We start from the raw sequence: 17,378 nt of genomic DNA on the forward strand, positions 1-17,378 counted from the left end.
GTTGTCATTCTAATGTTATAATTAGCATTCCCATCAAATTAGCGGGAGGTTTTGGTATGCCACAAAACTAGATTCAACCCACCATTTTTTTTAAATGCTCTGTACCAAGTCAGAAAAATGGCCATTGTTTTATTATAGTTCGTTTCTTTTGCTGGTACATTTTAATGTTGTGTTTCTGTTGTGTCGTAGTTCTCTTATATTTGATGCGTTTCCGTCAGTTTTTAGTTTGAATTTCGAACAGCGGTATACTACTGTTGTCTTTTTTAATGAAAATCTGAGGTTTACTGAAAATTCATTAGAAATTGGAATGTACATCTGGAAAAACTTATTATTAAAGAACTGAACCAATTCAAGACTACGTGAGTAGCATATTTTGTTGATCAGTTCAGACTGCAGATTTTTGGCTTACTTAAGTGATTCTTGTTTTCTACGCTGTATGATGTTGTAAGCAGAATTCCATCTTTGTTGAGGTTGTCTATTGTAACCATATCTCAATCTTTGTTGATTTTGTCTGTTCTGCTCCTTTAAGATGATAACCATTATAAATTTATGAAATTTCAATATATATGCACTACCATAGAAGGGTACGACACAGATTAAGTGTATGCAAAATGCGAACATTAACCTATTGCCGAAATTATTTGAAAACAGAATTTTGATTCAGATACATTTGTTATAATACTTAGAAAGTTATAGATGATGTTCTTTCACTAAATAATTCAAAAGTTGGTGACTATGTTGAACTCATCCATCCCATCGAACTAGATATAAAGGATACTACGGATACAGTTAAGTTGGTCTCTTATCTTGACTTACATCTAGAAATTGACAATGAAGGTCGGTTGAAAACAAAACTTTACGTCAAAAAAGATGATTTCATCTTTCCAATTGTGCACTTTCCATTTCTAAGTAGCGACATTCGAGCAGCACCTGCATACGGGGTATATATCTCCCAATTGATACAATATTCCCGTGCTTGCATTTCCTATCATGATTTTCTTGATAAAGAGTTGCTGCTTACAAGGAAGCTATTAAACCAAGAGTTCCAAATGGTGAATTTGAAATCATCCCTTCGTAAATTTTACGGACGCCATCACGAGTTGGTTGACCGTTTTGGAATAACCGTTTCACAAACGATATCAGATATGTTCCTTACGTCGTAACTACAATCCCCTTCCCTTACATGAATGTGACCTACCGAATCAGACTATTTACCGAACTTGTTATCCCATAAGCAACACGACGGGTGCCACATGTGGTGCAGGATCTGCTTACCCTTCCGGAGCACCTGAGATCAACCCTAGTTTTTTGTGGGGTTCGTCTTGCTTATTCTCTAATTTTCTATGTTGTGTCATGTGTACTATTGTTTGTCTGTTTGTCTTTTTTTCATTTTTAGCCATGGCGTTGTCAGTTTATTTTCGATTTATGAGTTTGACTGTCCCTCTGGTATCTTTCGTCCCTCTTTTACAAAAACCCTTTTAATGCCATGGTGATGTAGCGTAAATTAGCTTACTATGAATAATCAGATTATTTGGCTTGGCTTAAAAAGAGACCAAATCAGGGGCATGGAATCTAATCCCGGTACTTAAACATTATCTTGGTGCATTTTATCAAATTTGAAATTATATATCAGTTTTTAGATTAACTATGTAATTATTTATAACAGCTATAGGTTTCGTACTATACATGGCTTTGCTATAATTCACTAATATGATGACTACTTATGTGTCATGGCGACCGTAAGTATTCATAAATGGTGACACCACCGAAGAAGAGTAAGGCAGAAAACTACGTACAAACCACTGTAATTTTACTTCCAATAATGAACGATTATAATAACCGATGTTTTAACTCTGAAAAAGTGTGTGTTCTCGAACAAATACAGTTCATATTTCTTTCAAACTGGGCAAATAGATAGAAACGAAAAAAAATCCTGTTATGGTAATACACAACAAACTTTTTAAAAGACTGTAATGAGTTGATAGTATATAAATATGTGAAAAAGCAGGAATAAAATGAAGGTTTGGTGTTGTTGTTTTCGCGAAACAAGCCTTAAAATTTTTAAAGGGAACTGTACTATCTACATTTGTCATAAATTTTGCACCTAATATAAGCATGCATTAAAAAAAATGAAACAATAACAAGGGCTTGATAAGATAACCAAATGTGACTTTACACAGTAAAATTCAATATATATCTTTATCTTTAACATTTTTGAAAGTAAACACAATTGTTGCGTTAAATATCAATAGGAAAAATTTGTATTAAACCTTGTAAAATTTGTATGGGGACGAAAGTGTTATAAAACTAATAAGACATTACAAGTTTATAAACAAATTCAGGTTCTTTGATAGAAAGTTAGTGTTCTTACCAATATCAACTGGTCTTCCCTGAAAATAAATTGATATAAAGAGTGAATGTTTTGTTTTATTTGAAGTCACAAATGCCTCATGCCATTGCCTAGTTAAATTTACTGTATTTTGCCTATCGTTCATCATGGTATAAATAGAGAACTTTTGACACACATATTCAATATGAGTCAATGATATTCATCTGATTTCAAGTGATAAAATGTTTTATATATCTTGATAATTGTAAGTCAACAAAAGACAACAATGTCACGAAGCTTGTTATTTTGTTTCTAACAGATAAAATTGCATTTTTTACTTAGATATATAAGTGTTGACCTACCAATATGTCACTGACTGTCTTTTTCCATCATCCAAATTTCTATTCTAGAAAATAAATATAAAGATATAGGAAGTTGTGATATGAGTGCCAATAAAACAACTCTCCACCCAAGTCACAATTTATAAACGTTAACCATTATAGGTCAAGGTACGGTCTTCAACATGGAGCATTTGCTCACACCGCACAGCAAGCTATAATGGGTTCCAAAACATTACTGGTGTAAAACCATTCAAACGGGAAAACAAACAGTCTAATCTATATAAAAACAAGAGCGTGTCCCAAGACAACATCAATGTTGAAAATATGACGATATGTTCCTTAACTACAATATCGTCCCCTTTTTAAGAAAGTGTCCGACCAAATTATTCTTATTACCGGGTTTGTTCTTACATGATCAATACGACGAGTGTCCCATGTGGAGTAGGGTCTGCTTATCCGCCATGAGCACCTGAGATCATCCACAGTTTTGATTGGACTCGTGTTGCTCAGTATTAAGTTTTATATGTTGTGTTTTGTGTATTAATGTATTTCTGTTGGTCTTTTTTTATTAGCCGTGTCTTCTCTAGTCAAAACCTTTCAAAATCGGATCTCATTTATATAGTGATTATACTCTATATTCATGATTAAAAAACTTCCATGAATAAGAAACGCAGCATGATTGTTCTTTGATTAGACAGAAAATTAGAGTATGCACTTACAATGTTTAGGTCTGTGTGGTCCTGAACGCCTTTGTCAACAACACCTACTGTCACTCCAGAACCATTTACACAACTTCTCCATGCTGGCAATACATTCATGTCATATCCATTTCTCCAATTATTTTTCTGTCGATAACAATTTATTTAAATCATGTACTAAGTGGTCATTCATTTATCAGAGATTGTAGAGATTTTTAACTTGAAAAGTTATATAAAAAACACACATGCTTGTTTTAAGATAACCTGGGAACAGTTTGTTCCTGAGATATCATATACGCTAGCTTTATCATTGCAATACACTCAATCAATTATACTTAGAGTGTTTTTAATCCAAAGACTAATAACTTGACTCCGAGATTTATAAAATAAGAGAGTACCATGAACTTTACAAAGATATATGATTTGTTAAATAAAATAAAATCGTATAGATTTAGTTTATAACATTGTAGCGTAAAGTGCCGTTTTATCATTTATACGACAATAATAGTTAACAAAGGTACCATGCTTATAATTTAATACGCCAGACGCGCGTTTGGTCTACACAAGACTCATCAGTGACGCTCAGATCAAAATAGTTATAACGCCAAACAAGAGATTAAAAAGTTTGCTTAAATGCCATGTTGACTACTTTCCTGTCCTATTAATTTTCGAAAAAACAGAATTGTGAAAAATTTATTTTCAATTTTTGAATCTGAAAGAAAAACTTTAACCACAAAAGTTCGGTAGAAATCGTCTAGTTGCGATGAACAAGTTAAATCAATGATGCTACACTTAAATTGTCAAATGATGTCGATTTGAAAGAAGATAGCCTGTACAATATTTATTAAATTTAATCATTTTATATTAACATCATAAGATAATAACTTATTGTCATATATTTATTTATACCAATTGTCTCTATTATGATATAAATATAACTTTAATCTCTCAAATGAATATCTTTTGTGCTCTGTTTGAAAAAAAAGGTTTGTATGTTTGACGATAAAAAAATGACAAAATAGCATTGCTTAAACTTATCGATGCCGACCTAAAATTAACCTTAAACAGTATGTGAGTTGTCATATAAACAATTCACCAATATAAATTTATCATTTTCTTATTTGTTTACTTACAAGATACCACAATCTGTTCAATTCTGGATCGTCAATTCCTATGCTACATGTCGCACATTCCGTAAACTTGAAAAGAAAGTGTAAAAGTTTTAATGCCTAGAAAAAAGAAAAATCATTAAAATACTGGACTTAGAGGAAATCTAATCGGAAAGTTCATAATCACATGGCAAAATCAAATAACAAAACACATCAAAAACGAATGGACAAGAACTGTCATATTCCTGACTTGGTACAGGCATTTTCAAAGGTAGAAAATGGTGGATTAAACCTGGTTTTATAGCACTAACCTTCTCACATTGATGACAGTCTCATATAATTCCGGTATATTTACAATGATGCGTGAACTAAAGACATAATAAATAAAATAGTCAAAATATGGATACAGCAGTCATCATTGTGTAACAATTTTAAAAGGAACAATTTAACAGAGCACAAAAAAATCTATCTACAAACACATTCATTGATTCGCGTTTCTGACGTCAGAAAATTTTATAAATGGATGAATTGAAATGAAAAAATCATCAACATTATAAGAGCGATACAAATCAAATTTGCATTTAATTGCGTAACATACATGTAAAGGCTTATCAATTTTAGTCTTAGGAATATGTAACATCACAAAAAAACTGAACTCCGACAAAAATTCAAAACGGAAAGTCCCAAATCAAATGGCAAAATCAAATATTAAAACACAACAATTGAATAGACTTTGATGAAATTGTTTTATAGATAGGTCCGTGTAAGAAGCTAATCTGAACAAGTGCCGGGGTTATAGTACCTATCTTATTTTGTATCATACTTCATCCAACAAGGTTTTTATCAAATTGTTATATGATATGACGCATTGCTTAATGAAAGTATTTTTGAAATTTGATATCGAGCCATATTGAGCATAAAACAACTTATATTTTGCTCACACGTCTTAACTTAGACCAGAAGATGGAAATTTTGAATAACGAACATTCTTATAGAGGAACACAATGATCAACAAAGTATTTTGTATTAACTATATTGACAAAGTTGAATTTCATTTGAACATTTGTATAATATATAGTTTTATGTGGGTTTCGTATTGCTTAGTCTTTGGTTTTCTATGTTGCGTCTTTTGTACTATTATTTGTCTGTTTTTTCTTTGTCTATTTTAGCAGTGGCATTATCTTTATTTTCTATCTAGGAGTTTGAATGTCCCTCATGTATATTTCGCCCCTTTTTTAATGTATTTTTTCATTTCATTTTTAGTTGTATTTTCCAATACTCTCGTTATTTCTTTCGTATATTTGTCTTTGTTAATAGTGTGGCATTACTATTTATTCCTAGCATTTATCATAGTTCTTGCGCAAATCAATCATTAACGATCCGATGTTGATTAAATGTGTTTCTTTTCTAAATTCAATAACCTCTCATATCTATTTAAATGAAACTGCTCCAGTTCTTTTACAACATTGGAGTTCAAATAATCGGCTTTGAATGTCCCTGATGAGCTTAAATCCAGAAAATCGTGTCGGACGCATACTATGTATAACGCGTAGTTTTCATATTGTGTAGATAGGCGTCGAGCTAAGAAAATGTACACAAACGTGTATCGATAGTTGACTTTGTATTCTCCTTTTTTATGCATTATATTTGATAATATCTTACCCAAAGAAACTTGGAGACCCTAAAAAGAATATTGGCAGTATATTATAATAAATTAATAATATGAGGAAGAGTCTGTAACTTGCTCTTTTTTAATTAGTAGGAATTCAAGCATAAAGGTATCAGTATATACAAGAGCCTTTTAAGAACGTAGTTTTCATTTTTTAAGTATTGCTTTGTATTATGAATTTCCTTTCACAATACTACTAACTAACCAAAAATAACATTATTCTGGATCCGCGTTACTGCGTGAAAACGAATTAGAAAACACTCGTGATTCTAACAGCCTAAGAATAGATATGTGCACATTTTAGTTTATTGTTATCTATAATTAATCTAAGTTGGAACATTGTTTTGATTGATTTATTGATTGTTGGGGTTAAATGCAATCTGCAGCATTGTTTAATATATTATGAAATATATTATGTGACTTACCATATAAAAACAACTCCAATGAACTGTGTGCACTTCATCGTTGAAAGAAAGAACAGTATCTGGAAAACAGGAACATTAATATGCACTGGGTTTATTTGTTTTACTTTTATAATAAGCTTCGGCCAACGTAACAGCGCAAGTGCGAGGGAGTAACCGTGATAAAAGAATGTAAACACACGTGCTCATGAAGGTAAATAAAATAAAACAGATTATTAAAGAACGAATTAATACAACAAATCATGAATCAACTCTCATGGAATAGTTTGATTAACAAATGGGAACGTTTTTTTGATTCGAGCGTCACTGATGAGTCTTTTTTTTAGACGAAACGCGCGTCTAGCGTATATACAAAATTTTGATCCTGGTATCTATGATGAGTATATACGCATAGAAAATATATGGCTCTTTATGTTTTGCTTTCCACGTGCTCAGTTTCTATTGTTTATTAAAATCCCATGTTGATGACTTTCGACAACAAACTGGAAACAACAACCACTGAATGAAATAGTATGTGTGGATAATACGTTATAGATGTGTAATAAATATTTAAAAAAAGTGCATGCAAGACTTAGTACAGTACATATTGGTTCAATAATTTCGATAACAATAAAATTTCAAGAAACTAGTCTTATATGACTTGACCTAGCTCCACACTTAAATCATGATCGAAATCAACATATTCCTAAGCTGGTCCGCTAGATTTAGGGTTTCGAGTAAGAATAAAAGCTGAAAATTAAGGTATGATTTTCAGGAAAACGAACAAATTCATTGCATTATGATAATCAGGACACGACAATACATTCATGTGTCGTGAAGTTTAAAAAAGAATCCACCATGAACTAAATGTGGCTAAGCGAAAAATACAAAGTCATGATATTAAGTTCTTTTTTTAATTAAAAGGGTAACATGTTCTACAAATTAGAAAATAACTAACAGAATCCTAGATTGTGGAAAACATACCTCATTATAAAGTTAGATATATAGTATCAAGGACGGAAAAGATGTATTGGCATGTTCTTGAAGAAACACATGTAGAGGATGATAGAATGTGATGCAATGTATGCTTCATAGTAAGATGATTTCAATTATGTATTACAACATGTACAAGTGATATTCAAAAAGTGAAGTAAATTATTAGTCAATGATAAACGTACTTACTTGTCAGCAAACAATTTTGATATAAATATCAGAGTTACTGATTTTGTATCTATATATAAGTGTTTTGGGAATAAACCCACGTATATAAGCTGTAAATACTTCAAATTTATTAAGTTATCACGTGTTCTTAAGGGGAGTCGACACAACAGTTTTTGATATGATATGATGATAATACAGATAAAGTCTTCCAAATTCATTTAATAAAAAATGAAAAATATGTTACCACGACTTTTTTTTAAAGAAAAATGAGTCTTAAAAGTTTTTTTTGTGAGAATTCTGTTGAAGTATTTGTACAATATTTGCAAAAAAGGATGTTTTTGTTGTTCAAACTGGTTTTATTAATATTGAAGAATCCTAGGTACTATGTTCATAGAATTTGTACCACGTGGCTTCAGTCCTTTTAATAACGTCTGCCATCAAATTATAAATTCAGATTAAAAGAGAAACAATATTGCAAAAACCAATATATGAAATGGTTTCCTAATAAAACGACATTAAGTTCATTGTGTACATTACTGAAAATGTTTAATTTATATCTACTCTTTTATATTTTAAAAAAGCACTTGATAAAATTGCATAACTTCACTAACAGCATATATATATTGTTTATCTGTATGTTCAATCAATAAATAAAAATACGTTTATTAAAAATTGTGCATCAAATATATGAAATGAATTTGACCTGAATATTTATCATCCTTTTTTTTCATTATCTTACAAGTTTTCAGAAGAGGAGTTACTATTTGAAAGAAAAAGGAAGTAAGTAGGATAAACACGTTTCAAGACGTTCAATAATATGCCCTTGTATGAAGTAGGTACACTTCAGATAAGTGATTCCTGGTATAAACCGGACCTTGACATAAATGACGAAAATATGTTGTCATATATATTCTTCAAGCTAACCGTATTATTTGCTGGAAATGTAGTTTCAGAGAAAATGACTAAATGTGATTTCCCGTCAGAGGTTGATTGGATTCATACTCGGGCGTCACTGATTAGTTTTTTGTAGACGAAACGTGTCTGTAGTACACAATTATAATTATTGTTATCTGTGGTGAGTTTGATTACAACCACTGGGTCCATACAACTGTTGGTTGAGGTTTACTTCACCATGTGATCACCATCCCAGTAGTCAGCACTTGTATGTTGACATAAATAAGCATTGAAATGGTCAAAATTATGGATTAATTTTTTCAACATTTTTTAATCAAGGGTCACGGATGAGTCTTTTAATGACTAAACGTGCGTCTCGAGAACAAAATTTTAATTACGGGTATCTATGATTAGTTTATATGCCACCATTAATATCATGTTTGCCGACCACACAACTTTGGATGCTAATTTTCATGATAATTATATTGACTTCATAGAAAGATTAAGATTAAGAGCATATATCTCTAGTACTCAATTAGATTGCAATTTATGAATTGTTAAGAAACTATTGTTCAAATTCAATTTTTTTTTTATGTTTTTACGTTTTGTCTTAACAAAAGGTAGTAAACACAACTGTTTACCAAAAGCAGTTTAGTGCATACACACCATACTACTTCAACATTAAAACCAAACAGGCATAACATTGCCAGGATATAATTGTGATATGTACGCATATAGAATCATAATGTTTCGTTTCTTCAAATCTTATGAAACTATAGGAGGACGATTAACCGTGGATCACTAAGGCATTAGGCATCGGAGCCATAATTATAGACTTTAAATATTTTTCGTTACTGAAACATTTTTTTAAATGTCAATATCAAAATAAATAAATGCCATATTAAAACAAACTGTCAAGCTTTATAAAAAATCCAATACTAAATAATCTTTGTTCCATTCTTGGTTGACAATCAATATTGAGTACAACAACAAAATACTAAGGTGTCGAAATACAGATTTTGCTGGAGATTGACTTAGCTAAACGTGACTTTTACATTCTCATTATGTAAAATTCATATATTGAAGTGTAGGCTGTCTTCATTTCTGCTAAGTGGAAAGTGAAGTTTCCACAGAAGCCAACATTGTCAGTTTCATCCGCTTTTGAAGCAATCCAAAATTCTTGAAAAGTTTTAACATCTAAGATTGTATCAAAACCAGGATTGAAGTCGTGAACTGCGGAGGCAATACTTGGAATATCTTTACTGGCGGGACCCTTATGATACACATTTTTGAAATCTGAATACAGATAGTACTAGTATATAATAAGAATTTATGGTATGGCCAAATAATTAACGTATTGTCTTGTCTCCTCTGGAGACAGTACTGATAAGTTATTTCGGAACATGTTAATTTATAAACCCAAAATTGTGATGGAATCTGACCAAAGAAATGAAAATGTGGCCAAATTTTTTTTTGCGTTATTGCACTTAGATAGATTTGTTGCCTTGATTAGTCTTCTTAATCGTTTAAGATTTGAACATCGGGACACAACTGTTGCCTTAATTTACGTGTCAAAGGGGAAATAGATATAACTTTTTTTATAAATCTGTTTTAATCACAAGATTAATTTGTTTTTATAAAAAATAACTTTTTTATAAATCTGTTTTAATCACAAGATTGTAAACGATTTAAAATAAAAAGTATGAATTTAATACTAGTTTATAATCTAAATCTAACATTCTTGTACAACATCACTTCCTTCAACACTTTAAAATGTATTTAGAGAGAAGTATTTAACCTACTCAAGCTTTCATTCACTTTGTAATTAATCCAATATACGAAACGACGTCCTGTCATATTATCACTTATGTTTGACGTATGAAAACTTCAGAAATCTAATTCCTGGTAAAAATGGGATACAAGAGGGGCAAAAGATACCAAAGGAACAGTAAAACTCATATATATCGAAAATAAACTGACAACGCCATGGTTTAAAAAGAAAAAGACAAACAGACAAATAGTAGTACAGAAGACATAACATAGAAAAATTAAAGACTAAGCAACACGAACCGCATCAAGACTGGAACAGTCTCCGGGACAAGTTTGCAATTCCGCTGAGTGCAAAAGTTGTCACCTTAATTTTTGGAGTTAAGTCAAAACAAAGTTGATAACTTGGTTGGTATTGGTTCCCTGATATTTGTCCTAAAATTTTTTGGATCTAGCACCACTGTTGAAAAAGTTATGCCCCTTTTTTCAACAATTTCCTCACAGGAAAAGTACTTTTCCTCAAGGGAAATCAAATTTCCCTGAAGGAAAAAGATTTTTCCTCAAGGGAAATTGTTTTTTCCTCAAGGGAAAAAGATTTCCCTTAGGGAATTTGCTGCATAATTATTTCCTTTGAGGAAATTCTATTTCCTTAGAGGAAATTCTTTTTCCTTAGAGGAAATTCTTTTTCCTTTGAGGAAATTTGCAGCTTCAAATTTTCCTTGGAGGAAATACTTTTTCCTGTGAGGAAATTTGTAGCTTCAAATTTTCCTTGGAGGAAATACTTTTTCCTGTGAGGAAATTTTTGACAAACACTTTTCCTTGGAGGAAAATTCAAGACAACAAATTTCCTCTAGGGAAATCATTGTTCTTCAAATTTCCTCTAAGGAAATTTCTGAAGATCAAATTTCCCTTAAGGAAATGTTTTCCCTTATTTTTACTTGTTGAACATTTCTTCACTACACCATGTATACAAACAGTATGAATATAATAATAACAAGACTGTATAATTGATGCAAATGATATTCAAAACTTTAATAAATGTTTGACTCAACATTTTAATGACATTGAAAATAATACAGTCTGACTGTTTAGATCTAGGTATTGTTTATACTTTTTTTATAAATTTAACTTTGATTTATAATTTTTTTTGGAGCAAATGCTTCTATTTTCTTTGTAATTGTTTCAATGCGATACATTAATAAGCAACCAATTTGAATGTCATACCATTTGTGGTGTTCTAAAGAATTTGTTTATATATTTGCAGATTAAATAATAAAATAAACACTTTTCGTGTTATTTTAAATTAGAATTTCTTCTGTTTCATCTTGTGTACAGTTATTCAATCCACTACGTAAGAATTCAGTGAATACATTATTCCATTCACTAAACAATTCCCTTCAATTCTAAGAGAAATCATTTTTGCAAATTGTTCTTCAATGATCTTCTTCTGTATATTTGATATGAGGGAGCGATGTAAATGAGTGGATAAAACTGGTGTTCCTTTTTTCAACAACAAAATAGTATTTGTTCAGCATTCTCCTTTCTTTTGATTAAGATATGTTGTTGCTTTTATGCAATAGTGTTTTTGTGTATCTATGATAGAACTCCATTTTGTTTATGGTCATTATCATGTGATAATGTTGAAATTTCCTATTTCTTTTTTGCAGGAAAGCACACATTCCATTTCAAATTAATCCAATTATGCACTATGTAAATAAATTTCAACTATAAGTTTCCTCTTCAGTAATGACCTATTGATCATGAAAACCAAGATGTCTGATCACCTATAAATACACAAAATAAACAAATAAAATGTTATAAATAGAGAGAGAAACAGCAATAAATGTTTTTCATGTGTATCTTTCCTTATTAAAATACATTAAGTAAACTTGAACTCGAGAAAAATAAATAACTGCGATGTAGACTAGAAAGTATAAAATGCCAAATAAAGTATTCACGAAAAATTAGTTGATTTACAGAAGTCAAGTCCCTGTTTGCAGGAAATTTACATCATTGGTTGTCTGGTGGAGAGTTGTCTTATTGGCAATCATACCACATCTTATTTTTATATAACCTTGCCATATTTCTATTGTGCCTGTCCAAAGTTCAGAGCCTGTAGCTTTTGTCAGTTTAGTCTGACACTAAAATTTAGTGGTTGTTGTTGTTGTTGTTTCATACCGGTCATATTTATTTTTTGTAATTTATTTTGTTATAAACTAGGCAATTACCATGATTAGTTTTACAGTTTGGATTGTTTCAATGTTTCATCTTTAGGTCTTTTATAGCTGCCTACTTTGACTATAGTATAGGGTATGGATTTTCTCATTATTGAAGGTCGTAACAGGCCTACAATTGCTTTCTCAAAGCCATGATAGTTTTCATATTTAATATACCACATCTTTTAATTTTATAGTAATCATGATACTAGTAATCATCTTTCAAGTTCAATAACTTTTTTAAAATTAAAAGGTGCCTTACCATTTAGGTTTAGTTGGCTTCTGCAAATTTTACATTGCCTATCATTTCTGCTGTATATAATTTCTCTGTATCTTCTATAGTTCTTGTCCTATACATAAAAGAGTAAAAGTTGAATGACATCTTGCATCAATATTTTTTTCTGTTTAATGTACATTATGTATATTAATGTGTGTTTAATAAAAATCTAAACCATGAGTGCTTGATAAGCTTCTTGCCCTTATAGCTGGTCTTTAAGCTTTAAATGAATTTTAATGATCGACTAAAAAACTATGAGCACTGTGCAAATAAGACCCCTGCCCTCCAAAAAAAAAAAAAACATGCACAAACAGTGGTATTTATTGACATAAAACATGTATATAATTTGGCTCCATTTATAGATATATATCTCAAGTGACTATAAGTTTAAGGCTGTGATTTTTTTAACAAATCCATAAATTTCTAAAACCTTTCAAAGTTTTTGAAAATGGACAATTTTAAAATAACTTTGCAACAACTAAAGTTCCTTAACTCTGCATCTTATAAAAAAATATACATGATAAATAGGGAATGATACTCCAGCTTGCATATTATTCAAAGTTTTAAAGGAACATAACTGAAGAACGGTAAAAGTTTTACTACCAAAATTTGAAATTGATCCGATTAAAATTGTGATAAAAAGTATTTTTTTAAAGTTTAATAAAATTTGGTTGAGGGAAACTTAAGTTACAAGGCCGAAACATTTTTTTCCATTTTTAAAGAACATAACTATAGAATTTAGTAAAAGAGACACTACCAAAATTCAAACTTAATCTGTATTTTGTGATGATAAGCATTGTGTATTGATTTCATAACATTTGGTTGAGACAAACTAAATTTTAGAGAATAGGAAACCTAAAATTCAGCATATTTTCCCCATTTCTAAAGGGGCATAACTCTGATACTCTAGTACAGTAACACTGACATCACCAAAATTCAAACTTGATATGAGAATTGTGATAACAAGCTTTTGTAAAAGTTTAATTGAATTTGGTTGAGGCAAACTAAAGTACTGTAAGAGAACAAAAAACAACTTTGGGACAGACGGACAAACGATCTGACAAGTGTTAAACATTATGCCCCCTCCACTTTGGGTCATAACAATAAAAAGGGAGTTTGTCAAGATATAAAAACAATTCACCAAAGTTTCATAAACATTTGTGAAAGCATTCTTGAGACTATCCTAATCCCAAGTCATGATAGTACAATGACATAAATCAGATTTTTTTTTTAAATTAAAAGGAAAATTATCATGTTTATGTTATACAAAAATAATTCACCAAGTTTCATGAAAATTGCTCAAAGCATTATTAATAGTATACGTACTGGAAAAATCCCCGCTTTTATGAATAAAATCCCTAACTTTAAATTAAAAATTTAAAATCCCTAAAAATTAAAAAGGAGCTTAATTATCATGATTATATCAATAGATAATTCACCAAAGTATTATGAAAATTTTATGATTAATGTATTCTAATTCCAAGACTATCTAAGACATGGTTTGTTTGAATTAAAAAAGTTGGAATAAAGTACCTGCTAGAATTCAGGAGAATTAGACCAAATCAGGCTATCTTCTAGATTATCAGACAATTGACTGTACATAGAAAAGGAATTTTCTTTTTTCTTTTTTCTTATTTAGCTATTTGTTATCTCTGTCCTTAATATATACTGAACTAAGCCATTTTTTTCACATATTTTTTTGTTTTTTCTCTCTTGTGACTTGTTATTTAACATAACAAAAAAAACCAAAGGCAATGAAAGAGAAACTGACAATGCCAAGGCAAAACATAAGATGCAGAAAAGAAAAACAAAACAAAACACTAAGCAACACCAACATCACCAAAAAACTAGTGTTGAATTCATGTGCTCAGTCAGTCAGTGAGAGTTCGCAGATCCTGACCTACTATATCTATGCTTAAAAACCTAAAAATCATATAGTTCTAAACATATTTTGTAAATTTATACTTGATTAAAATGTTGTCATAAATAGCATAGACACCTCTGAGTTTTGAGAACCACATGTGTTAATTGTGCGAGTATAATCATTGATAATCATGCACAAGATTGACTTTTAAAAGCCTATATATTGAAATTTTCTGAAAATATTGCATGCATTTATTAATATGACCAATTTCAAGAAATGCACAAAGATGTGAGATGATTTATATAATTGTAATTTCAGGAATTTACAGTAAAGGCTTTTATCCTCACTGCATTTTGCACTTTTCCTAATTCAGGAGCCAGAAGTTATGGCCTTTGTGACCTTTGTATGATTTTTATTTTAGTTTCTTTTTTTTATATTGAAGAGTTTAGTATGACGTCCATTATCACTCAACTAGTATACATTTTTGTTTAATGGCAAGCTAAAGCATGCCTCACAGGCACGGATCCAGGGGGGGCTGAAGGTTGGACATGTTAGAACCCCCTTTCTTTATTGGACGATCAATGCATTTGAATGGGGACATGTAGTTGGACACCCCCCCCCCCCTCCTTTATATGACTAGATCCACCCCAGTCTCAGGTTGCGGGATTTTCTCGTTGCAATGAAGACCCATCGGTGACCTATGGCTGTTATCTGCTCTTTGGTCATGTTGTTATCTCTTTGATACATTCCCCATTTCCATTTCCGTTTTCTTTTCGGTTCTATTATAAATATTAGAAACGAGTTTGGCGCCTTTACAAAAATATAATTGTCTGTACTGATAGGGGAGGATGTGTGCATACCAATATTTAAATTTTCTAGGCCTTCTTTTTGAATATTTTGTGCATTTCTTGGTAAAATACTGTCAGACCTCGAGTGCTGTTGTTTTACAAAAACGGTCAAGTAATGTAGGGGAAAGAAACTAACTAAAAAGACCAAAATAAGCCACAACTAATGGGGGTCTCATTGGGGGTTCTGTTCACGGATCCCTCTTAGTTACTACTTATTTTTTAAGATTCTCGCATGATGCCATCCCGCGTACACTATGTAAGTGAACAATTCTGCTATTTTTGTAATTTCCCATGTCCCGCTAAACTTCATTTCGCGTTTTCACGGCACAATAATTTGAGGGAGGATAGGACCTTTATCGGGACAGCGGGATCGGGTCAGTGGATCGGGTGTTTTTAAGCTCTGGATTTCGGGATTGACCCTTTCGGGATACGATAATTCTTTTTTCGAATTTCGGGACCTCTGGATTTCGTGTTTTTTAAGCCCGGGATTTCGGGATTTCGTGTTTTTAAGCTCGGGATTTCGGGATCAGTACCCCTCCTACCATCCCTCATAATTTGACTTTCATGTGTCACGTTTACAAAAAATACGCCTCGACAATCCCGAGTCCCGCTCAGACCCCCCTTATAGGTACATAATGAATAGTTTACTATGTAGTCAGTAGTCGGGTCAAATACACATGTATACACTTTTAGACGACCTTAGATTCATTTCACAGCGAAAATACTCATTTATATTGAACATTTTAGATCACTTTACATTTAGATTTTATAACTTTTAAAATAAAGACCATATAAATTTAAGATCATTTAATCGAAAGATTATAATTTGTCAATGCGCAACTGTAACCAGGTACTGAATTTCTTTTTTGCATGCGTTAAGTTAAAAGTGCCGGGAATAGAAAAGCAAGTTAAACTTCTCATCTGGACTTTTTAATAAGTCTGTATACCGGACCTCTTCTCTATTTTGGGATTGAAAAAAAATCTAAAGTTAAAAATGCGGTTTTGAGCCTATTTCTTCTTTTTAATTTGGTAACACGTTAAGCCATTAGTGACACTAATATGGTATATCTATACTATTAAACGAGAAGACCTCATTTTTGGTGTCGCTTCTCTTCTTTCCACAATAAATTAATCAACACGCCTCTGTGTCCTATAGGTACAGTACATAGTCGCATTTGTCATCCATTCATATGATTATTCAGATTGAGTTATTTTAGGAGAAAAACGAGAAAAAAGGCATCCGGGTATTGTCCCGTCATTGTACGAAATTTTAAGTCAGATTAGACTTCCGGTTTGCGTTTTTCTGTATGCTTTGAACATACATATACTACGAATAAAGTGTATTTTCAGAATTTTATCTGCTATCATTTTCAAGTTTACTATCCACGGCAGTCACAGAGTTTATTAAATAGAGAGGGTCTGTATACTATATCAATGATCACCATGGATCGATTAGTAAACTTAGAATTGAAAGTAAATACGCTTTATTTATATAGTAATGAATGTTCATAATATACAGATAAGCGCTAAAATTATTCATGTGAACTTTTGATACTTTTTCTGAAATTCTCCAGTCATTAAATCTTTTACAAAATTCATTGATTACAAAAAAAAAAGAAGATGTGGTATGATTGCCATGTTGAGACAACTCTCCACAAGAGACCAAAATGACACAGAAATTAACAATTATAGGTTACCGTACGGCCTTCAACAAAGAGCAAAGCCCATACCGCATACTCAGCTTCAAAAGGCCCCGAAATGACAATGTAAAACAATGCAAACGAGAAAACTAACGGCCTTATTT

The 17,378-nt window shown here is 31.3% G+C and overlaps 1 long non-coding RNA gene across 1 annotated transcript; it reads right to left on the reverse strand.

Moving 5' to 3' along the window:
- Positions 1–10,685: 10,685 nt before the first annotated feature.
- On the reverse strand, positions 10,686–15,753 carry LOC143064338 (uncharacterized). The gene is made up of 3 exons (XR_012975222.1): positions 15,587–15,753; positions 12,848–12,935; positions 10,686–12,153 (listed from the first exon to the last, which is right to left on the reverse strand). It is a non-coding gene; the product is annotated as an uncharacterized LOC143064338 (long non-coding RNA).
- Between the last annotated feature and the right edge of the window lie 1,625 nt (positions 15,754–17,378).

Source organism: Mytilus galloprovincialis, chromosome 2 (assembly GCF_965363235.1).
Source record: "Mytilus galloprovincialis chromosome 2, xbMytGall1.hap1.1, whole genome shotgun sequence".
NCBI lineage: Eukaryota > Metazoa > Mollusca > Bivalvia > Mytilida > Mytilidae > Mytilus > Mytilus galloprovincialis.